Raw genomic sequence first — 21,127 nt, forward strand, 5'->3', positions numbered from 1 at the left:
TGCTTTGGAAAGAAAAAACCACGGCGCAGAGCAAGTTTACAGCCCCAGTGGCCTAATGGATAAGGCACTGGCCTCCTAAGCCAGGGATTGTGGGTTCAAGTCCCATCTGGGGTGTTTACCTTTCTTCTTTCTTAAAGTTAAGCTGTTGCTGTTTTAGTTCCTGATTAAAAGTGCTCAACTGGCTTCATCCACTGGACTGATGCTTCTTTATATATTAATAAGAGAGAAGTAAATGACTTATTACTCACAGTATCTTGACTGACCGCTATCTTAAACGCTGTCGTGTTTTTGAAAATTGATGGAAAACAGACACGCTTGAGGAATCACTTCATCCCGCGGTGCAATCGGTCAGCACACGGTGGAAAACGGACACGCGTGCAGACATCAGTAAGAGCTCCAGTGGCGCAATCGGTCAGCGCACGGTACTTATAAAGCAGTAACTGTTGAGCAATGCCGAGGTTGTGAGTTCGAGCCTCACCTGGAGCACTCCTTTCTTGCCTTCTTGTGCTTTATTTAGACCTCCAGTGGAATAGCAAACTTACTCATGGCCCATGATCTATAAACATAATTGAAGGGGATACATGGAAGAGGTATACCGTTTTTAAGGGTGAGTCCCATCTGTGGTGTTTGCCTTTTCTCTTTCTTAAATAAAAGCCATTGGCATGTTTTAGTTCCAGATTAAAAGTGCTCAACTTGCTTCTTTACTGGATACTTGTCCCAATATATATTAAGAGGTATTTTTAAAGGTTTTGGCCCTCCAATAAGCTTTCCTTCATCTTTATTAGCAGAGTCCTGTAAGTGTGTGATCATAATGAAAAGACAAGGGACCCTCTTTCCCTTGTCTACAAAAAGCAAGCACGTGGTTAAGATTTTGTCAGATCTAGAAAGCAAACGGTAGAACACAAACCATTCTCGATCACTCAGTCACAAGTGAATGTTTGATTGCTTTGGAAAAACAACCACTTATAGAAAAAGTCAAGTCCCAGTTGCCTAATGGATAAGGCACTGGCCTCCTAAGCCAGGGATTGTGGCTTTAACGCCCATCTGTATTGTTTGCCTTTCCTCTGTCTCAAAGTAAAGCCATTGGCATGTTATGGTTCCAGATTATAAGTGCTCTTCTGGCTTCTTCACTGGGTACTTGTCCCAGCTTCTGGGCCGGCTCCATCACTGTTACGTACTGTTATGTGACGATGCGCTAATCCCTTGGCAGCAGCAACATAATTGTATGTGAGATGTCACCAAGGGTTTAAAGTAAAGCCATTAGCATGTTTTAGTTCAAGATTAAAAGTGCTCGACTAGGTTCTTCACTGGATACTTGTCCCAATACATATTAAGAGGTATTCAGTTTTTAAAGGGTTTTGTCACTCCATTAAGATTTCCTTCATCTGCATTAGAAATGTCCTGTTAGTGTGCAATTAGAACGACAATACAAGGGAACCTAGTCTTTTCTTAAAAAAACAAGCATGCGGTTAAGATTTTATCCGATTTGGAAAGCAAACGGTACAACACAAACCTTTCTCGCTCACTCATCACATGTGAATGTTTGCTTGCTTTGGAAAGAAAAAACCACGACGCAGAGCAAGTTTACAGCCCCAGTGGCCTAATGGATAAGGCACTGGCCTCCTAAGCCAGGGATTGTGGGTTCAAGTCCCATCTGGGGTGTTTACCTTTCTTCTTTCTTAAAGTTAAGCTGTTGCTGTTTTAGTTCCTGATTAAAAGTGCTCAACTGGCTTCATCCACTGGACTGATGCTTCTTTATATATTAATAAGAGAGAAGTAAATGACTTATTACTCACAGTATCTTGACTGACCGCTATCTTAAACGCTGTCGTGTTTTTGAAAATTGATGGAAAACAGACACGCTTGAGGAATCACTTCATCCCGCGGTGCAATCGGTCAGCACACGGTGGAAAACGGACACGCGTGCAGACATCAGTAAGAGCTCCAGTGGCGCAATCGGTCAGCGCACGGTACTTATAAAGCAGTAACTGTTGAGCAATGCCGAGGTTGTGAGTTCGAGCCTCACCTGGAACACTCCTTTCTTGCCTTCTTGTGCTTTATTTAGACCTCCAGTGGAATAGCAAACTTACTCATGGCCCATGATCTATAAACATAATTGAAGGGGATACATGGAAGAGGTATACCGTTTTTAAGGGTGAGTCCCATCTGTGGTGTTTGCCTTTTCTCTTTCTTAAATAAAAGCCATTGGCATGTTTTAGTTCCAGATTAAAAGTGCTCAACTTGCTTCTTTACTGGATACTTGTCCCAATATATATTAAGAGGTATTTTTAAAGGTTTTGGCCCTCTAATAAGCTTTCCTTCATCTTTATTAGCAGAGTCCTGTAAGTGTGTGATCATAATGAAAAGACAAGGGAACCTCTTTCCCTTGTCTACAAAAAGCAAGCACGTGGTTACGATTTTGTCAGATCTAGAAAGCAAACGGTAGAACACAAACCATTCTCGATCACTCAGTCACAAGTGAATGTTTGATTGCTTTGGAAAAACAACCACTTATAGAAAAAGTCAAGTCCCAGTTGCCTAATGGATAAGGCACTGGCCTCCTAAGCCAGGGATTGTGGCTTTAACGCCCATCTGTATTGTTTGCCTTTCCTCTGTCTCAAAGTAAAGCCATTGGCATGTTATGGTTCCAGATTATAAGTGCTCTTCTGGCTTCTTCACTGGGTACTTGTCCCAGCTTCTGGGCCGGCTCCATCACTGTTACGTACTGTTATGTGACGATGCGCTAATCCCTTGGCAGCAGCAACATAATTGTATGTGAGATGTCACCAAGGGTTTAAAGTAAAGCCATTAGCATGTTTTAGTTCAAGATTAAAAGTGCTCGACTAGGTTCTTCACTGGATACTTGTCCCAATACATATTAAGAGGTATTCAGTTTTTAAAGGGTTTTGTCACTCCATTAAGATTTCCTTCATCTGCATTAGAAATGTCCTGTTAGTGTGCAATTAGAACGACAATACAAGGGAACCTAGTCTTTTCTTAAAAAAACAAGCATGCGGTTAAGATTTTATCCGATTTGGAAAGCAAACGGTACAACACAAACCTTTCTCGCTCACTCATCACATGTGAATGTTTGCTTGCTTTGGAAAGAAAAACCACGGCGCAGAGCAAGTTTACAGCCCCAGTGGCCTAATGGATAAGGCACTGGCCTCCTAAGCCAGGGATTGTGGGTTCAAGTCCCATCTGGGGTGTTTACCTTTCTTCTTTCTTAAAGTTAAGCTGTTGCTGTTTTAGTTCCTGATTAAAAGTGCTCAACTGGCTTCATCCACTGGACTGATGCTTCTTTATATATTAATAAGAGAGAAGTAAATGACTTATTACTCACAGTATCTTGACTGACCGCTATCTTAAACGCTGTCGTGTTTTTGAAAATTGATGGAAAACAGACACGCTTGAGGAATCACTTCATCCCGCGGTGCAATCGGTCAGCACACGGTGGAAAACGGACACGCGTGCAGACATCAGTAAGAGCTCCAGTGGCGCAATTGGTCAGCGCACGGTACTTATAAAGCAGTAACTGTTGAGCAATGCCGAGGTTGTGAGTTCGAGCCTCACCTGGAGCACTCCTTTCTTGCCTTCTTGTGCTTTATTTAGACCTCCAGTGGAATAGCAAACTTACTCATGGCCCATGATCTATAAACATAATTGAAGGGGATACATGGAAGAGGTATACCGTTTTTAAGGGTGAGTCCCATCTGTGGTGTTTGCCTTTTCTCTTTCTTAAATAAAAGCCATTGGCATGTTTTAGTTCCAGATTAAAAGTGCTCAACTTGCTTCTTTACTGGATACTTGTCCCAATATATATTAAGAGGTATTTTTAAAGGTTTTGGCCCTCCAATAAGCTTTCCTTCATCTTTATTAGCAGAGTCCTGTAAGTGTGTGATCATAATGAAAAGACAAGGGACCCTCTTTCCCTTGTCTACAAAAAGCAAGCACGTGGTTAAGATTTTGTCAGATCTAGAAAGCAAACGGTAGAACACAAACCATTCTCGATCACTCAGTCACAAGTGAATGTTTGATTGCTTTGGAAAAACAACCACTTATAGAAAAAGTAAAGTCCCAGTTGCCTAATGGATAAGGCACTGGCCTCCTAAGCCAGGGATTGTGGCTTTAACGCCCATCTGTATTGTTTGCCTTTCCTCTGTCTCAAAGTAAAGCCATTGGCATGTTATGGTTCCAGATTATAAGTGCTCTTCTGGCTTCTTCACTGGGTACTTGTCCCAGCTTCTGGGCCGGCTCCATCACTGTTACGTACTGTTATGTGACGATGCGCTAATCCCTTGGCAGCAGCAACATAATTGTATGTGAGATGTCACCAAGGGTTTAAAGTAAAGCCATTAGCATGTTTTAGTTCAAGATTAAAAGTGCTCGACTAGGTTCTTCACTGGATACTTGTCCCAATACATATTAAGAGGTATTCAGTTTTTAAAGGGTTTTGTCACTCCATTAAGATTTCCTTCATCTGCATTAGAAATGTCCTGTTAGTGTGCAATTAGAACGACAATACAAGGGAACCTAGTCTTTTCTTAAAAAAACAAGCATGCGGTTAAGATTTTATCCGATTTGGAAAGCAAACGGTACAACACAAACCTTTCTCGCTCACTCATCACATGTGAATGTTTGCTTGCTTTGGAAAGAAAAAACCACGGCGCAGAGCAAGTTTACAGCCCCAGTGGCCTAATGGATAAGGCACTGGCCTCCTAAGCCAGGGATTGTGGGTTCAAGTCCCATCTGGGGTGTTTACCTTTCTTCTTTCTTAAAGTTAAGCTGTTGCTGTTTTAGTTCCTGATTAAAAGTGCTCAACTGGCTTCATCCACTGGACTGATGCTTCTTTATATATTAATAAGAGAGAAGTAAATGACTTATTACTCACAGTATCTTGACTGACCGCTATCTTAAACGCTGTCGTGTTTTTGAAAATTGATGGAAAACAGACACGCTTGAGGAATCACTTCATCCCGCGGTGCAATCGGTCAGCACACGGTGGAAAACGGACACGCGTGCAGACATCAGTAAGAGCTCCAGTGGCGCAATCGGTCAGCGCACGGTACTTATAAAGCAGTAACTGTTGAGCAATGCCGAGGTTGTGAGTTCGAGCCTCACCTGGAGCACTCCTTTCTTGCCTTCTTGTGCTTTATTTAGACCTCCAGTGGAATAGCAAACTTACTCATGGCCCATGATCTATAAACATAATTGAAGGGGATACATGGAAGAGGTATACCGTTTTTAAGGGTGAGTCCCATCTGTGGTGTTTGCCTTTTCTCTTTCTTAAATAAAAGCCATTGGCATGTTTTAGTTCCAGATTAAAAGTGCTCAACTTGCTTCTTTACTGGATACTTGTCCCAATATATATTAAGAGGTATTTTTAAAGGTTTTGGCCCTCCAATAAGCTTTCCTTCATCTTTATTAGCAGAGTCCTGTAAGTGTGTGATCATAATGAAAAGACAAGGGACCCTCTTTCCCTTGTCTACAAAAAGCAAGCACGTGGTTAAGATTTTGTCAGATCTAGAAAGCAAACGGTAGAACACAAACCATTCTCGATCACTCAGTCACAAGTGAATGTTTGATTGCTTTGGAAAAACAACCACTTATAGAAAAAGTCAAGTCCCAGTTGCCTAATGGATAAGGCACTGGCCTCCTAAGCCAGGGATTGTGGCTTTAACGCCCATCTGTATTGTTTGCCTTTCCTCTGTCTCAAAGTAAAGCCATTGGCATGTTATGGTTCCAGATTATAAGTGCTCTTCTGGCTTCTTCACTGGGTACTTGTCCCAGCTTCTGGGCCGGCTCCATCACTGTTACGTACTGTTATGTGACGATGCGCTAATCCCTTGGCAGCAGCAACATAATTGTATGTGAGATGTCACCAAGGGTTTAAAGTAAAGCCATTAGCATGTTTTAGTTCAAGATTAAAAGTGCTCGACTAGGTTCTTCACTGGATACTTGTCCCAATACATATTAAGAGGTATTCAGTTTTTAAAGGGTTTTGTCACTCCATTAAGATTTCCTTCATCTGCATTAGAAATGTCCTGTTAGTGTGCAATTAGAACGACAATACAAGGGAACCTAGTCTTTTCTTAAAAAAACAAGCATGCGGTTAAGATTTTATCCGATTTGGAAAGCAAACGGTACAACACAAACCTTTCTCGCTCACTCATCACATGTGAATGTTTGCTTGCTTTGGAAAGAAAAAACCACGACGCAGAGCAAGTTTACAGCCCCAGTGGCCTAATGGATAAGGCACTGGCCTCCTAAGCCAGGGATTGTGGGTTCAAGTCCCATCTGGGGTGTTTACCTTTCTTCTTTCTTAAAGTTAAGCTGTTGCTGTTTTAGTTCCTGATTAAAAGTGCTCAACTGGCTTCATCCACTGGACTGATGCTTCTTTATATATTAATAAGAGAGAAGTAAATGACTTATTACTCACAGTATCTTGACTGACCGCTATCTTAAACGCTGTCGTGTTTTTGAAAATTGATGGAAAACAGACACGCTTGAGGAATCACTTCATCCCGCGGTGCAATCGGTCAGCACACGGTGGAAAACGGACACGCGTGCAGACATCAGTAAGAGCTCCAGTGGCGCAATCGGTCAGCGCACGGTACTTATAAAGCAGTAACTGTTGAGCAATGCCGAGGTTGTGAGTTCGAGCCTCACCTGGAACACTCCTTTCTTGCCTTCTTGTGCTTTATTTAGACCTCCAGTGGAATAGCAAACTTACTCATGGCCCATGATCTATAAACATAATTGAAGGGGATACATGGAAGAGGTATACCGTTTTTAAGGGTGAGTCCCATCTGTGGTGTTTGCCTTTTCTCTTTCTTAAATAAAAGCCATTGGCATGTTTTAGTTCCAGATTAAAAGTGCTCAACTTGCTTCTTTACTGGATACTTGTCCCAATATATATTAAGAGGTATTTTTAAAGGTTTTGGCCCTCTAATAAGCTTTCCTTCATCTTTATTAGCAGAGTCCTGTAAGTGTGTGATCATAATGAAAAGACAAGGGAACCTCTTTCCCTTGTCTACAAAAAGCAAGCACGTGGTTACGATTTTGTCAGATCTAGAAAGCAAACGGTAGAACACAAACCATTCTCGATCACTCAGTCACAAGTGAATGTTTGATTGCTTTGGAAAAACAACCACTTATAGAAAAAGTCAAGTCCCAGTTGCCTAATGGATAAGGCACTGGCCTCCTAAGCCAGGGATTGTGGCTTTAACGCCCATCTGTATTGTTTGCCTTTCCTCTGTCTCAAAGTAAAGCCATTGGCATGTTATGGTTCCAGATTATAAGTGCTCTTCTGGCTTCTTCACTGGGTACTTGTCCCAGCTTCTGAGCCGGCTCCATCACTGTTACGTACTGTTATGTGACGATGCGCTAATCCCTTGGCAGCAGCAACATAATTGTATGTGAGATGTCACCAAGGGTTTAAAGTAAAGCCATTAGCATGTTTTAGTTCAAGATTAAAAGTGCTCGACTAGGTTCTTCACTGGATACTTGTCCCAATACATATTAAGAGGTATTCAGTTTTTAAAGGGTTTTGTCACTCCATTAAGATTTCCTTCATCTGCATTAGAAATGTCCTGTTAGTGTGCAATTAGAACGACAATACAAGGGAACCTAGTCTTTTCTTAAAAAATCAAGCATGCGGTTAAGATTTTATCCGATTTGGAAAGCAAACGGTACAACACAAACCTTTCTCGCTCACTCATCACATGTGAATGTTTGCTTGCTTTGGAAAGAAAAAACCACGGCGCAGAGCAAGTTTACAGCCCCAGTGGCCTAATGGATAAGGCACTGGCCTCCTAGGCCAGGGATTGTGGGTTCAAGTCCCATCTGGGGTGTTTACCTTTCATCTTTCTTAAAGTTAAGCTGTTGCTGTTTTAGTTCCTGATTAAAAGTGCTCAACTGGCTTCATCCACTGGACTGATGCTTCTTTATATATTAATAAGAGAGAAGTAAATGACTTATTACTCACAGTATCTTGACTGACCGCTATCTTAAACGCTGTCGTGTTTTTGAAAATTGATGGAAAACAGACACGCTTGAGGAATCACTTCATCCCGCGGTGCAATCGGTCAGCACACGGTGGAAAACGGACACGCGTGCAGACATCAGTAAGAGCTCCAGTGGCGCAATCGGTCAGCGCACGGTACTTATAAAGCAGTAACTGTTGAGCAATGCCGAGGTTGTGAGTTCGAGCCTCACCTGGAGCACTCTTTTCTTGCCTTCTTGTGCTTTATTTAGACCTCCAGTGGAATAGCAAACTTACTCATGGCCCATGATCTATAAACATAATTGAAGGGGATACATGGAAGAGGTATACCGTTTTTAAGGGTGAGTCCCATCTGTGGTGTTTGCCTTTTCTCTTTCTTAAATAAAAGCCATTGGCATGTTTTAGTTCCAGATTAAAAGTGCTCAACTTGCTTCTTTACTGGATACTTGTCCCAATATATATTAAGAGGTATTTTTAAAGGTTTTGGCCCTCCAATAAGCTTTCCTTCATCTTTATTAGCAGAGTCCTGTAAGTGTGTGATCATAATGAAAAGACAAGGGACCCTCTTTCCTTTGTCTACAAAAAGCAAGCACGTGGTTAAGATTTTGTCAGATCTAGAAAGCAAACGGTAGAACACAAACCATTCTCGATCACTCAGTCACAAGTGAATGTTTGATTGCTTTGGAAAAACAACCACTTATAGAAAAAGTCAAGTCCCAGTTGCCTAATGGATAAGGCACTGGCCTCCTAAGCCAGGGATTGTGACTTTAACGCCCATCTGTATTGTTTGCCTTTCCTCTGTCTCAAAGTAAAGCCATTGGCATGTTATGGTTCCAGATTATAAGTGCTCTTCTGGCTTCTTCACTGGGTACTTGTCCCAGCTTCTGAGCCGGCTCCATCACTGTTACGTACTGTTATGTGACGATGCGCTAATCCCTTGGCAGCAGCAACATAATTGTATGTGAGATGTCACCAAGGGTTTAAAGTAAAGCCATTAGCATGTTTTAGTTCAAGATTAAAAGTGCTCGACTAGGTTCTTCACTGGATACTTGTCCCAATACATATTAAGAGGTATTCAGTTTTTAAAGGGTTTTGTCACTCCATTAAGATTTCCTTCATCTGCATTAGAAATGTCCTGTTAGTGTGCAATTAGAACGACAATACAAGGGAACCTAGTCTTTTCTTAAAAAATCAAGCATGCGGTTAAGATTTTATCCGATTTGGAAAGCAAACGGTACAACACAAACCTTTCTCGCTCACTCATCACATGTGAATGTTTGCTTGCTTTGGAAAGAAAAAACCACGGCGCAGAGCAAGTTTACAGCCCCAGTGGCCTAATGGATAAGGCACTGGCCTTCTAGGCCAGGGATTGTGGGTTCAAGTCCCATCTGGGGTGTTTACCTTTCTTCTTTCTTAAAGTTAAGCTGTTGCTGTTTTAGTTCCTGATTAAAAGTGCTCAACTGGCTTCATCCACTGGACTGATGCTTCTTTATATATTAATAAGAGAGAAGTAAATGACTTATTACTCACAGTATCTTGACTGACCGCTATCTTAAACGCTGTCGTGTTTTTGAAAATTGATGGAAAACAGACACGCTTGAGGAATCACTTCATCCCGCGGTGCAATCGGTCAGCACACGGTGGAAAACGGACACGCGTGCAGACATCAGTAAGAGCTCCAGTGGCGCAATCGGTCAGCGCACGGTACTTATAAAGCAGTAACTGTTGAGCAATGCCGAGGTTGTGAGTTCGAGCCTCACCTGGAGCACTCCTTTCTTGCCTTCTTGTGCTTTATTTAGACCTCCAGTGGAATAGCAAACTTACTCATGGCCCATGATCTATAAACATAATTGAAGGGGATACATGGAAGAGGTATACCGTTTTTAAGGGTGAGTCCCATCTGTGGTGTTTGCCTTTTCTCTTTCTTAAATAAAAGCCATTGGCATGTTTTAGTTCCAGATTAAAAGTGCTCAACTTGCTTCTTTACTGGATACTTGTCCCAATACATATTAAGAGGTATTTTAAAGGTTTTGGCCCTCCAATAAGCTTTCCTTCATCTTTATTAGCAGAGTCCTGTAAGTGTGTGATCATATTGAAAAGACAAGGGACCCTCTTTCCCTTGTCTACAAAAAGCAAGCACGTGGTTAAGATTTTGTCAGATCTAGAAAGCAAACGGTAGAACACAAACCATTCTCGATCACTCAGTCACAAGTGAATGTTTGATTGCTTTGGAAAAACAACCACTTATAGAAAAAGTCAAGTCCCAGTTGCCTAATGGATAAGGCACTGGCCTCCTAAGCCAGGGATTGTGGCTTTAACGCCCATCTGTATTGTTTGCCTTTCCTCTGTCTCAAAGTAAAGCCATTGGCATGTTATGGTTCCAGATTATAAGTGCTCTTCTGGCTTCTTCACTGGGTACTTGTCCCAGCTTCTGGGCCGGCTCCATCACTGTTACGTACTGTTATGTGACGATGCGCTAATCCCTTGGCAGCAGCAACATAATTGTATGTGAGATGTCACCAAGGGTTTAAAGTAAAGCCATTAGCATGTTTTAGTTCAAGATTAAAAGTGCTCGACTAGGTTCTTCACTGGATACTTGTCCCAATACATATTAAGAGGTATTCAGTTTTTAAAGGGTTTTGTCACTCCATTAAGATTTCCTTCATCTGCATTAGAAATGTCCTGTTAGTGTGCAATTAGAACGACAATACAAGGGAACCTAGTCTTTTCTTAAAAAATCAAGCATGCGGTTAAGATTTTGTCCGATTTGGAAAGCAAACGGTACAACACAAACCTTTCTCGCTCACTCATCACATGTGAATGTTTGCTTGCTTTGGAAAGAAAAACCACGGCGCAGAGCAAGTTTACAGCCCCAGTGGCCTAATGGATAAGGCACTGGCCTCCTAAGCCAGGGATTGTGGGTTCAAGTCCCATCTGGGGTGTTTACCTTTCTTCTTTCTTAAAGTTAAGCTGTTGCTGTTTTAGTTCCTGATTAAAAGTGCTCAACTGGCTTCATCCACTGGACTGATGCTTCTTTATATATTAATAAGAGAGAAGTAAATGACTTATTACTCACAGTATCTTGACTGACCGCTATCTTAAACGCTGTCGTGTTTTTGAAAATTGATGGAAAACAGACACGCTTGAGGAATCACTTCATCCCGCGGTGCAATCGGTCAGCACACGGTGGAAAACGGACACGCGTGCAGACATCAGTAAGAGCTCCAGTGGCGCAATTGGTCAGCGCACGGTACTTATAAAGCAGTAACTGTTGAGCAATGCCGAGGTTGTGAGTTCGAGCCTCACCTGGAGCACTCCTTTCTTGCCTTCTTGTGCTTTATTTAGACCTCCAGTGGAATAGCAAACTTACTCATGGCCCATGATCTATAAACATAATTGAAGGGGATACATGGAAGAGGTATACCGTTTTTAAGGGTGAGTCCCATCTGTGGTGTTTGCCTTTTCTCTTTCTTAAATAAAAGCCATTGGCATGTTTTAGTTCCAGATTAAAAGTGCTCAACTTGCTTCTTTACTGGATACTTGTCCCAATATATATTAAGAGGTATTTTTAAAGGTTTTGGCCCTCCAATAAGCTTTCCTTCATCTTTATTAGCAGAGTCCTGTAAGTGTGTGATCATAATGAAAAGACAAGGGACCCTCTTTCCCTTGTCTACAAAAAGCAAGCACGTGGTTAAGATTTTGTCAGATCTAGAAAGCAAACGGTAGAACACAAACCATTCTCGATCACTCAGTCACAAGTGAATGTTTGATTGCTTTGGAAAAACAACCACTTATAGAAAAAGTAAAGTCCCAGTTGCCTAATGGATAAGGCACTGGCCTCCTAAGCCAGGGATTGTGGCTTTAACGCCCATCTGTATTGTTTGCCTTTCCTCTGTCTCAAAGTAAAGCCATTGGCATGTTATGGTTCCAGATTATAAGTGCTCTTCTGGCTTCTTCACTGGGTACTTGTCCCAGCTTCTGGGCCGGCTCCATCACTGTTACGTACTGTTATGTGACGATGCGCTAATCCCTTGGCAGCAGCAACATAATTGTATGTGAGATGTCACCAAGGGTTTAAAGTAAAGCCATTAGCATGTTTTAGTTCAAGATTAAAAGTGCTCGACTAGGTTCTTCACTGGATACTTGTCCCAATACATATTAAGAGGTATTCAGTTTTTAAAGGGTTTTGTCACTCCATTAAGATTTCCTTCATCTGCATTAGAAATGTCCTGTTAGTGTGCAATTAGAACGACAATACAAGGGAACCTAGTCTTTTCTTAAAAAAACAAGCATGCGGTTAAGATTTTATCCGATTTGGAAAGCAAACGGTACAACACAAACCTTTCTCGCTCACTCATCACATGTGAATGTTTGCTTGCTTTGGAAAGAAAAAACCACGGCGCAGAGCAAGTTTACAGCCCCAGTGGCCTAATGGATAAGGCACTGGCCTCCTAAGCCAGGGATTGTGGGTTCAAGTCCCATCTGGGGTGTTTACCTTTCTTCTTTCTTAAAGTTAAGCTGTTGCTGTTTTAGTTCCTGATTAAAAGTGCTCAACTGGCTTCATCCACTGGACTGATGCTTCTTTATATATTAATAAGAGAGAAGTAAATGACTTATTACTCACAGTATCTTGACTGACCGCTATCTTAAACGCTGTCGTGTTTTTGAAAATTGATGGAAAACAGACACGCTTGAGGAATCACTTCATCCCGCGGTGCAATCGGTCAGCACACGGTGGAAAACGGACACGCGTGCAGACATCAGTAAGAGCTCCAGTGGCGCAATCGGTCAGCGCACGGTACTTATAAAGCAGTAACTGTTGAGCAATGCCGAGGTTGTGAGTTCGAGCCTCACCTGGAGCACTCCTTTCTTGCCTTCTTGTGCTTTATTTAGACCTCCAGTGGAATAGCAAACTTACTCATGGCCCATGATCTATAAACATAATTGAAGGGGATACATGGAAGAGGTATACCGTTTTTAAGGGTGAGTCCCATCTGTGGTGTTTGCCTTTTCTCTTTCTTAAATAAAAGCCATTGGCATGTTTTAGTTCCAGATTAAAAGTGCTCAACTTGCTTCTTTACTGGATACTTGTCCCAATATATATTAAGAGGTATTTTTAAAGGTTTTGGCCCTCCAATAAGCTTTCCTTCATCTTTATTAGCAGAGTCCTGTAAGTGTGTGATCATAATGAAAAGACAAGGGACCCTCTTTCCCTTGTCTACAAAAAGCAAGCACGTGGTTAAGATTTTGTCAGATCTAGAAAGCAAACGGTAGAACACAAACCATTCTCGATCACTCAGTCACAAGTGAATGTTTGATTGCTTTGGAAAAACAACCACTTATAGAAAAAGTCAAGTCCCAGTTGCCTAATGGATAAGGCACTGGCCTCCTAAGCCAGGGATTGTGGCTTTAACGCCCATCTGTATTGTTTGCCTTTCCTCTGTCTCAAAGTAAAGCCATTGGCATGTTATGGTTCCAGATTATAAGTGCTCTTCTGGCTTCTTCACTGGGTACTTGTCCCAGCTTCTGGGCCGGCTCCATCACTGTTACGTACTGTTATGTGACGATGCGCTAATCCCTTGGCAGCAGCAACATAATTGTATGTGAGATGTCACCAAGGGTTTAAAGTAAAGCCATTAGCATGTTTTAGTTCAAGATTAAAAGTGCTCGACTAGGTTCTTCACTGGATACTTGTCCCAATACATATTAAGAGGTATTCAGTTTTTAAAGGGTTTTGTCACTCCATTAAGATTTCCTTCATCTGCATTAGAAATGTCCTGTTAGTGTGCAATTAGAACGACAATACAAGGGAACCTAGTCTTTTCTTAAAAAAACAAGCATGCGGTTAAGATTTTATCCGATTTGGAAAGCAAACGGTACAACACAAACCTTTCTCGCTCACTCATCACATGTGAATGTTTGCTTGCTTTGGAAAGAAAAAACCACGACGCAGAGCAAGTTTACAGCCCCAGTGGCCTAATGGATAAGGCACTGGCCTCCTAAGCCAGGGATTGTGGGTTCAAGTCCCATCTGGGGTGTTTACCTTTCTTCTTTCTTAAAGTTAAGCTGTTGCTGTTTTAGTTCCTGATTAAAAGTGCTCAACTGGCTTCATCCACTGGACTGATGCTTCTTTATATATTAATAAGAGAGAAGTAAATGACTTATTACTCACAGTATCTTGACTGACCGCTATCTTAAACGCTGTCGTGTTTTTGAAAATTGATGGAAAACAGACACGCTTGAGGAATCACTTCATCCCGCGGTGCAATCGGTCAGCACACGGTGGAAAACGGACACGCGTGCAGACATCAGTAAGAGCTCCAGTGGCGCAATCGGTCAGCGCACGGTACTTATAAAGCAGTAACTGTTGAGCAATGCCGAGGTTGTGAGTTCGAGCCTCACCTGGAACACTCCTTTCTTGCCTTCTTGTGCTTTATTTAGACCTCCAGTGGAATAGCAAACTTACTCATGGCCCATGATCTATAAACATAATTGAAGGGGATACATGGAAGAGGTATACCGTTTTTAAGGGTGAGTCCCATCTGTGGTGTTTGCCTTTTCTCTTTCTTAAATAAAAGCCATTGGCATGTTTTAGTTCCAGATTAAAAGTGCTCAACTTGCTTCTTTACTGGATACTTGTCCCAATATATATTAAGAGGTATTTTTAAAGGTTTTGGCCCTCTAATAAGCTTTCCTTCATCTTTATTAGCAGAGTCCTGTAAGTGTGTGATCATAATGAAAAGACAAGGGAACCTCTTTCCCTTGTCTACAAAAAGCAAGCACGTGGTTACGATTTTGTCAGATCTAGAAAGCAAACGGTAGAACACAAACCATTCTCGATCACTCAGTCACAAGTGAATGTTTGATTGCTTTGGAAAAACAACCACTTATAGAAAAAGTCAAGTCCCAGTTGCCTAATGGATAAGGCACTGGCCTCCTAAGCCAGGGATTGTGGCTTTAACGCCCATCTGTATTGTTTGCCTTTCCTCTGTCTCAAAGTAAAGCCATTGGCATGTTATGGTTCCAGATTATAAGTGCTCTTCTGGCTTCTTCACTGGGTACTTGTCCCAGCTTCTGAGCCGGCTCCATCACTGTTACGTACTGTTATGTGACGATGCGCTAATCCCTTGGCAGCAGCAACATAATTGTATGTGAGATGTCACCAAGGGTTTAAAGTAAAGCCATTAGCATGTTTTAGTTCAAGATTAAAAGTGCTCGACTAGGTTCTTCACTGGATACTTGTCCCAATACATATTAAGAGGTATTCAGTTTTTAAAGGGTTTTGTCACTCCATTAAGATTTCCTTCATCTGCATTAGAAATGTCCTGTTAGTGTGCAATTAGAACGACAATACAAGGGAACCTAGTCTTTTCTTAAAAAATCAAGCATGCGGTTAAGATTTTATCCGATTTGGAAAGCAAACGGTACAACACAAACCTTTCTCGCTCACTCATCACATGTGAATGTTTGCTTGCTTTGGAAAGAAAAAACCACGGCGCAGAGCAAGTTTACAGCCCCAGTGGCCTAATGGATAAGGCACTGGCCTCCTAGGCCAGGGATTGTGGGTTCAAGTCCCATCTGGGGTGTTTACCTTTCATCTTTCTTAAAGTTAAGCTGTTGCTGTTTTAGTTCCTGATTAAAAGTGCTCAACTGGCTTCATCCACTGGACTGATGCTTCTTTATATATTAATAAGAGAGAAGTAAATGACTTATTACTCACAGTATCTTGACTGACCGCTATCTTAAACGCTGTCGTGTTTTTGAAAATTGATGGAAAACAGACACGCTTGAGGAATCACTTCATCCCGCGGTGCAATCGGTCAGCACACGGTGGAAAACGGACACGCGTGCAGACATCAGTAAGAGCTCCAGTGGCGCAATCGGTCAGCGCACGGTACTTATAAAGCAGTAACTGTTGAGCAATGCCGAGGTTGTGAGTTCGAGCCTCACCTGGAGCACTCCTTTCTTGCCTTCTTGTGCTTTATTTAGACCTCCAGTGGAATAGCAAACTTACTCATGGCCCATGATCTATAAACATAATTGAAGGGGATACATGGAAGAGGTATACCGTTTTTAAGGGTGAGTCCCATCTGTGGTGTTTGCCTTTTCTCTTTCTTAAATAAAAGCCATTGGCATGTTTTAGTTCCAGATTAAAAGTGCTCAACTTGCTTCTTTACTGGATACTTGTCCCAATACATATTAAGAGGTATTTTAAAGGTTTTGGCCCTCCAATAAGCTTTCCTTCATCTTTATTAGCAGAGTCCTGTAAGTGTGTGATCATATTGAAAAGACAAGGGACCCTCTTTCCCTTGTCTACAAAAAGCAAGCACGTGGTTAAGATTTTGTCAGATCTAGAAAGCAAACGGTAGAACACAAACCATTCTCGATCACTCAGTCACAAGTGAATGTTTGATTGCTTTGGAAAAACAACCACTTATAGAAAAAGTCAAGTCCCAGTTGCCTAATGGATAAGGCACTGGCCTCCTAAGCCAGGGATTGTGGCTTTAACGCCCATCTGTATTGTTTGCCTTTCCTCTGTCTCAAAGTAAAGCCATTGGCATGTTATGGTTCCAGATTATAAGTGCTCTTCTGGCTTCTTCACTGGGTACTTGTCCCAGCTTCTGGGCCGGCTCCATCACTGTTACGTACTGTTATGTGACGATGCGCTAATCCCTTGGCAGCAGCAACATAATTGTATGTGAGATGTCACCAAGGGTTTAAAGTAAAGCCATTAGCATGTTTTAGTTCAAGATTAAAAGTGCTCGACTAGGTTCTTCACTGGATACTTGTCCCAATACATATTAAGAGGTATTCAGTTTTTAAAGGGTTTTGTCACTCCATTAAGATTTCCTTCATCTGCATTAGAAATGTCCTGTTAGTGTGCAATTAGAACGACAATACAAGGGAACCTAGTCTTTTCTTAAAAAATCAAGCATGCGGTTAAGATTTTGTCCGATTTGGAAAGCAAACGGTACAACACAAACCTTTCTCGCTCACTCATCACATGTGAATGTTTGCTTGCTTTGGAAAGAAAAAACCACGGCGCAGAGCAAGTTTACAGCCCCAGTGGCCTAATGGATAAGGCACTGGCCTCCTAGGCCAGGGATTGTGGGTTCAAGTCCCATCTGGGGTGTTTACCTTTCATCTTTCTTAAAGTTAAGCTGTTGCTGTTTTAGTTCCTGATTAAAAGTGCTCAACTGGCTTCATCCACTGGACTGATGCTTCTTTATATATTAATCAGAGAGAAGTAAATGACTTATTACTCACAGTATCTTGACTGACCGCTATCTTAAACGCTGTCGTGTTTTTGAAAATTGATGGAAAACAGACACGCTTGAGGAATCACTTCATCCCGCGGTGCAATCGGTCAGCACACGGTGGAAAACGGACACGCGTGCAGACATCAGTAAGAGCTCCAGTGGCGCAATCGGTCAGCGCACGGTACTTATAAAGCAGTGACTGTTGAGCAATGCCGAGGTTGTGAGTTCGAGCCTCACCTGGAGCACTCCTTTCTTGCCTTCTTGTGCTTTATTTAGACCTCCAGTGGAATAGCAAACTTACTCATGGCCCATGATCTATAAACATAATTGAAGGGGATACATGGAAGAGGTATACCGTTTTTAAGGGTGAGTCCCATCTGTGGTGTTTGCCTTTTCTCTTTCTTAAATAAAAGCCATTGGCATGTTTTAGTTCCAGATTAAAAGTGCTCAACTTGCTTCTTTACTGGATACTTGTCCCAATATATATTAAGAGGTATTATTAAAGGTTTTGGCCCTCCAATAAGCTTTCCTTCATCTTTATTAGCAGAGTCCTGTAAGTGTGTGATCATAATGAAAAGACAAGGGACCCTCTTTCCCTTGTCTACAAAAAGCAAGCACGTGGTTAAGATTTTGTCAGATCTAGAAAGCAAACGGTAGAACACAAACCATTCTCGATCACTCAGTCACAAGTGAATGTTTGATTGCTTTGGAAAAACAACCACTTATAGAAAAAGTAAAGTCCCAGTTGCCTAATGGATAAGGCACTGGCCTCCTAAGCCAGGGATTGTGGCTTTAACGCCCATCTGTATTGTTTGCCTTTCCTCTGTCTCAAAGTAAAGCCATTGGCATGTTATGGTTCCAGATTATAAGTGCTCTTCTGGCTTCTTCACTGGGTACTTGTCTCTGCTTCTGAGCCGGCTCCATCACTGTTACGTACTGTTATGTGACAATGCGCTAATCCCTTGGCAGCAGCAACATAATTGTATGTGAGATGTCACCAAGGGTTTAAAGTAAAGCCATTAGCATGTTTTAGTTCAAGATTAAAAGTGCTCGACTAGGTTCTTCACTGGATACTTGTCCCAATACATATTAAGAGGTATTCAGTTTTTAAAGGGTTTTGTCACTCCATTAAGATTTCCATCATCTGCATTAGAAATGTCCTGTTAGTGTGCAATTAGAACGACAATACAAGGGAACCTAGTCTTTTCTTAAAAAAACAAGCATGCGGTTAAGATTTTATCCGATTTGGAAAGCAAACGGTACAACACAAACCTTTCTCGCTCACTCATCACATGTGAATGTTTGCTTGCTTTGGAAAGAAAAAACCACGGCACAGAGCAAGTTTACAGCCCCAGTGGCCTAATGGATAAGGCACTGGCCTCCTAAGCCAGGGATTGTGGGCCCAAGTCCCATCTGGGGTGTTTACCTTTCTTCTTTCTTAAAGTTAAGCTGTTGCTGTTTTAGTTCCTGATTAAAAGTGCTCAACTGGCTTCATCCACTGGACTGATGCTTCTTTATATATTAATAAGAGAGAAGTAAATGACTTATTACTCACAGTATCTTGACTGACCGCTATCTTAAACGCTGTCGTGTTTTTGAAAATTGATGGAAAACAGACACGCTTGAGGAATCACTTCATCCCGCGGTGCAATCGGTCAGCACACGGTGGAAAACGGACACGCGTGCAGACATCAGTAAGAGCTCCAGTGGCGCAATCGGTCAGCGCACGGTACTTATAAAGCAGTAACTGTTGAGCAATGCCGAGGTTGTGAGTTCGAGCCTCACCTGGAGCACTCCTTTCTTGCCTTCTTGTGCTTTATTTAGACCTCCAGTGGAATAGCAAACTTACTCATGGCCCATGATCTATAAACATAATTGAAGGGGATACATGGAAGAGGTATACCGTTTTTAAGGGTGAGTCCCATCTGTGGTGTTTGCCTTTTCTCTTTCTTAAATAAAAGCCATTGGCATGTTTTAGTTCCAGATTAAAAGTGCTCAACTTGCTTCTTTACTGGATACTTGTCCCAATATATATTAAGAGGTATTTTTAAAGGTTTTGGCCCTCCAATAAGCTTTCCTTCATCTTTATTAGCAGAGTCCTGTAAGTGTGTGATCATAATGAAAAGACAAGGGACCCTCTTTCCCTTGTCTACAAAAAGCATGCACGTGGTTAAGATTTTGTCAGATCTAGAAAGCAAACGGTAGAACACAAACCATTCTCGATCACTCAGTCACAAGTGAATGTTTGATTGCTTTGGAAAAACAACCACTTATAGAAAAAGTCAAGTCCCAGTTGCCTAATGGATAAGGCACTGGCCTCCTAAGCCAGGGATTGTGGCTTTAACGCCCATCTGTATTGTTTGCCTTTCCTCTGTCTCAAAGTAAAGCCATTGGCATGTTATGGTTCCAGATTATAAGTGCTCTTCTGGCTTCTTCACTGGGTACTTGTCTCTGCTTCTGAGCCGGCTCCATCACTGTTACGTACTGTTATGTGACAATGCGCTAATCCCTTGGCAGCAGCAACATAATTGTATGTGAGATGTCACCAAGGGTTTAAAGTAAAGCCATTAGCATGTTTTAGTTCAAGATTAAAAGTGCTCGACTAGGTTCTTCACTGGATACTTGTCCCAATACATATTAAGAGGTATTCAGTTTTTAAAGGGTTTTGTCACTCCATTAAGATTTCCATCATCTGCATTAGAAATGTCCTGTTAGTGTGCATTTAGAACGACAATACAAGGGAACCTAGTCTTTTCTTAAAAAAACAAGCATGCGGTTAAGATTTTATCCGATTTGGAAAGCAAACGGTACAACACAAACCTTTCTCGCTCACTCATCACATGTGAATGTTTGCTTGCTTTGGAAAGAAAAAACCACGGCACAGAGCAAGTTTACAGCCCCAGTGGCCTAATGGATAAGGCACTGGCCTCCTAAGCCAGGGATTGTGGGCCCAAGTCCCATCTGGGGTGTTTACCTTTCTTCTTTCTTAAAGTTAAGCTGTTGCTGTTTTAGTTCCTGATTAAAAGTGCTCAACTGGCTTCATCCACTGGACTGATGCTTCTTTATATATTAATAAGAGAGAAGTAAATGACTTATTACTCACAGTATCTTGACTGACCGCTATCTTAAACGCTGTCGTGTTTTTGAAAATTGATGGAAAACAGACACGCTTGAGGAATCACTTCATCCCGCGGTGCAATCGGTCAGCACACGGTGGAAAACGGACACGCGTGCAGACATCAGTAAGAGCTCCAGTGGCGCAATCGGTCAGCGCACGGTACTTATAAAGCAGTAACTGTTGAGCAATGCCGAGGTTGTGAGTTCGAGCCTCACCTGGAGCACTCCTTTCTTGCCTTCTTGTGCTTTATTTAGACCTCCAGTGGAATAGCAAACTTACTCATGGCCCATGATCTATAAACATAATTGAAGGGGATACATGGAAGAGGTATACCGTTTTTAAGGGTGAGTCCCATCTGTGGTGTTTGCCTTTTCTCTTTCTTAAATAAAAGCCATTGGCATGTTTTAGTTCCAGATTAAAAGTGCTCAACTTGCTTCTTTACTGGATACTTGTCCCAATATATATTAAGAGGTATTTTTAAAGGTTTTGGCCCTCCAATAAGCTTTCCTTCATCTTTATTAGCAGAGTCCTGTAAGTGTGTGATCATAATGAAAAGACAAGGGACCCTCTTTCCCTTGTCTACAAAAAGCATGCACGTGGTTAAGATTTTGTCAGATCTAGAAAGCAAACGGTAGAACACAAACCATTCTCGATCACTCAGTCACAAGTGAATGTTTGATTGCTTTGGAAAAACAACCACTTATAGAAAAAGTCAAGTCCCAGTTGCCTAATGGATAAGGCACT

The 21,127-nt window shown here is 41.8% G+C and overlaps 26 non-coding genes across 26 annotated transcripts; all 26 read left to right on the forward strand.

Annotated features, from left to right (window-relative positions):
* Window positions 1–41: 41 nt before the first annotated feature.
* On the forward strand, window positions 42–114 carry TRNAR-CCU (transfer RNA arginine (anticodon CCU)). Its single transcript has one exon. It is a non-coding gene; the product is annotated as a tRNA-Arg (tRNA).
* Window positions 115–393: 279 nt separating this feature from the next.
* On the forward strand, window positions 394–486 carry TRNAI-UAU (transfer RNA isoleucine (anticodon UAU)). Its single transcript is given in 2 exon segments — window positions 394–431; window positions 451–486. It is a non-coding gene; the product is annotated as a tRNA-Ile (tRNA).
* Window positions 487–1,589: 1,103 nt separating this feature from the next.
* On the forward strand, window positions 1,590–1,662 carry TRNAR-CCU (transfer RNA arginine (anticodon CCU)). The gene has a single exon. It is a non-coding gene; the product is annotated as a tRNA-Arg (tRNA).
* Window positions 1,663–1,941: 279 nt separating this feature from the next.
* Window positions 1,942–2,034, forward strand: TRNAI-UAU (transfer RNA isoleucine (anticodon UAU)). Its single transcript is given in 2 exon segments — window positions 1,942–1,979; window positions 1,999–2,034. It is a non-coding gene; the product is annotated as a tRNA-Ile (tRNA).
* A 1,102-nt stretch (window positions 2,035–3,136) lies between these two features.
* Window positions 3,137–3,209, forward strand: TRNAR-CCU (transfer RNA arginine (anticodon CCU)). The gene has a single exon. It is a non-coding gene; the product is annotated as a tRNA-Arg (tRNA).
* A 279-nt stretch (window positions 3,210–3,488) lies between these two features.
* On the forward strand, window positions 3,489–3,581 carry TRNAI-UAU (transfer RNA isoleucine (anticodon UAU)). Its single transcript is given in 2 exon segments — window positions 3,489–3,526; window positions 3,546–3,581. It is a non-coding gene; the product is annotated as a tRNA-Ile (tRNA).
* Window positions 3,582–4,684: 1,103 nt separating this feature from the next.
* TRNAR-CCU (transfer RNA arginine (anticodon CCU)) lies at window positions 4,685–4,757 on the forward strand. The gene has a single exon. It is a non-coding gene; the product is annotated as a tRNA-Arg (tRNA).
* A 279-nt stretch (window positions 4,758–5,036) lies between these two features.
* On the forward strand, window positions 5,037–5,129 carry TRNAI-UAU (transfer RNA isoleucine (anticodon UAU)). Its single transcript is given in 2 exon segments — window positions 5,037–5,074; window positions 5,094–5,129. It is a non-coding gene; the product is annotated as a tRNA-Ile (tRNA).
* Window positions 5,130–6,232: 1,103 nt separating this feature from the next.
* TRNAR-CCU (transfer RNA arginine (anticodon CCU)) lies at window positions 6,233–6,305 on the forward strand. The gene has a single exon. It is a non-coding gene; the product is annotated as a tRNA-Arg (tRNA).
* A 279-nt stretch (window positions 6,306–6,584) lies between these two features.
* TRNAI-UAU (transfer RNA isoleucine (anticodon UAU)) lies at window positions 6,585–6,677 on the forward strand. The gene is given in 2 exon segments: window positions 6,585–6,622; window positions 6,642–6,677. It is a non-coding gene; the product is annotated as a tRNA-Ile (tRNA).
* A 1,103-nt stretch (window positions 6,678–7,780) lies between these two features.
* On the forward strand, window positions 7,781–7,853 carry TRNAR-CCU (transfer RNA arginine (anticodon CCU)). Its single transcript has one exon. It is a non-coding gene; the product is annotated as a tRNA-Arg (tRNA).
* A 279-nt stretch (window positions 7,854–8,132) lies between these two features.
* On the forward strand, window positions 8,133–8,225 carry TRNAI-UAU (transfer RNA isoleucine (anticodon UAU)). The gene is given in 2 exon segments: window positions 8,133–8,170; window positions 8,190–8,225. It is a non-coding gene; the product is annotated as a tRNA-Ile (tRNA).
* A 1,103-nt stretch (window positions 8,226–9,328) lies between these two features.
* Window positions 9,329–9,401, forward strand: TRNAR-UCU (transfer RNA arginine (anticodon UCU)). The gene has a single exon. It is a non-coding gene; the product is annotated as a tRNA-Arg (tRNA).
* Window positions 9,402–9,680: 279 nt separating this feature from the next.
* On the forward strand, window positions 9,681–9,773 carry TRNAI-UAU (transfer RNA isoleucine (anticodon UAU)). Its single transcript is given in 2 exon segments — window positions 9,681–9,718; window positions 9,738–9,773. It is a non-coding gene; the product is annotated as a tRNA-Ile (tRNA).
* A 1,101-nt stretch (window positions 9,774–10,874) lies between these two features.
* TRNAR-CCU (transfer RNA arginine (anticodon CCU)) lies at window positions 10,875–10,947 on the forward strand. The gene has a single exon. It is a non-coding gene; the product is annotated as a tRNA-Arg (tRNA).
* Window positions 10,948–11,226: 279 nt separating this feature from the next.
* On the forward strand, window positions 11,227–11,319 carry TRNAI-UAU (transfer RNA isoleucine (anticodon UAU)). Its single transcript is given in 2 exon segments — window positions 11,227–11,264; window positions 11,284–11,319. It is a non-coding gene; the product is annotated as a tRNA-Ile (tRNA).
* Window positions 11,320–12,422: 1,103 nt separating this feature from the next.
* Window positions 12,423–12,495, forward strand: TRNAR-CCU (transfer RNA arginine (anticodon CCU)). Its single transcript has one exon. It is a non-coding gene; the product is annotated as a tRNA-Arg (tRNA).
* A 279-nt stretch (window positions 12,496–12,774) lies between these two features.
* On the forward strand, window positions 12,775–12,867 carry TRNAI-UAU (transfer RNA isoleucine (anticodon UAU)). The gene is given in 2 exon segments: window positions 12,775–12,812; window positions 12,832–12,867. It is a non-coding gene; the product is annotated as a tRNA-Ile (tRNA).
* A 1,103-nt stretch (window positions 12,868–13,970) lies between these two features.
* On the forward strand, window positions 13,971–14,043 carry TRNAR-CCU (transfer RNA arginine (anticodon CCU)). The gene has a single exon. It is a non-coding gene; the product is annotated as a tRNA-Arg (tRNA).
* Window positions 14,044–14,322: 279 nt separating this feature from the next.
* TRNAI-UAU (transfer RNA isoleucine (anticodon UAU)) lies at window positions 14,323–14,415 on the forward strand. The gene is given in 2 exon segments: window positions 14,323–14,360; window positions 14,380–14,415. It is a non-coding gene; the product is annotated as a tRNA-Ile (tRNA).
* A 1,103-nt stretch (window positions 14,416–15,518) lies between these two features.
* TRNAR-CCU (transfer RNA arginine (anticodon CCU)) lies at window positions 15,519–15,591 on the forward strand. Its single transcript has one exon. It is a non-coding gene; the product is annotated as a tRNA-Arg (tRNA).
* Window positions 15,592–15,870: 279 nt separating this feature from the next.
* TRNAI-UAU (transfer RNA isoleucine (anticodon UAU)) lies at window positions 15,871–15,963 on the forward strand. The gene is given in 2 exon segments: window positions 15,871–15,908; window positions 15,928–15,963. It is a non-coding gene; the product is annotated as a tRNA-Ile (tRNA).
* Window positions 15,964–17,065: 1,102 nt separating this feature from the next.
* Window positions 17,066–17,138, forward strand: TRNAR-CCU (transfer RNA arginine (anticodon CCU)). Its single transcript has one exon. It is a non-coding gene; the product is annotated as a tRNA-Arg (tRNA).
* Window positions 17,139–17,417: 279 nt separating this feature from the next.
* Window positions 17,418–17,510, forward strand: TRNAI-UAU (transfer RNA isoleucine (anticodon UAU)). The gene is given in 2 exon segments: window positions 17,418–17,455; window positions 17,475–17,510. It is a non-coding gene; the product is annotated as a tRNA-Ile (tRNA).
* A 1,455-nt stretch (window positions 17,511–18,965) lies between these two features.
* Window positions 18,966–19,058, forward strand: TRNAI-UAU (transfer RNA isoleucine (anticodon UAU)). The gene is given in 2 exon segments: window positions 18,966–19,003; window positions 19,023–19,058. It is a non-coding gene; the product is annotated as a tRNA-Ile (tRNA).
* A 1,455-nt stretch (window positions 19,059–20,513) lies between these two features.
* On the forward strand, window positions 20,514–20,606 carry TRNAI-UAU (transfer RNA isoleucine (anticodon UAU)). Its single transcript is given in 2 exon segments — window positions 20,514–20,551; window positions 20,571–20,606. It is a non-coding gene; the product is annotated as a tRNA-Ile (tRNA).
* Window positions 20,607–21,127: the final 521 nt, after the last annotated feature.

This window comes from Rhinoderma darwinii, unplaced genomic scaffold (assembly GCF_050947455.1).
Source record: "Rhinoderma darwinii isolate aRhiDar2 unplaced genomic scaffold, aRhiDar2.hap1 Scaffold_4367, whole genome shotgun sequence".
Classification (NCBI taxonomy): Eukaryota; Metazoa; Chordata; class Amphibia; order Anura; family Rhinodermatidae; genus Rhinoderma; species Rhinoderma darwinii.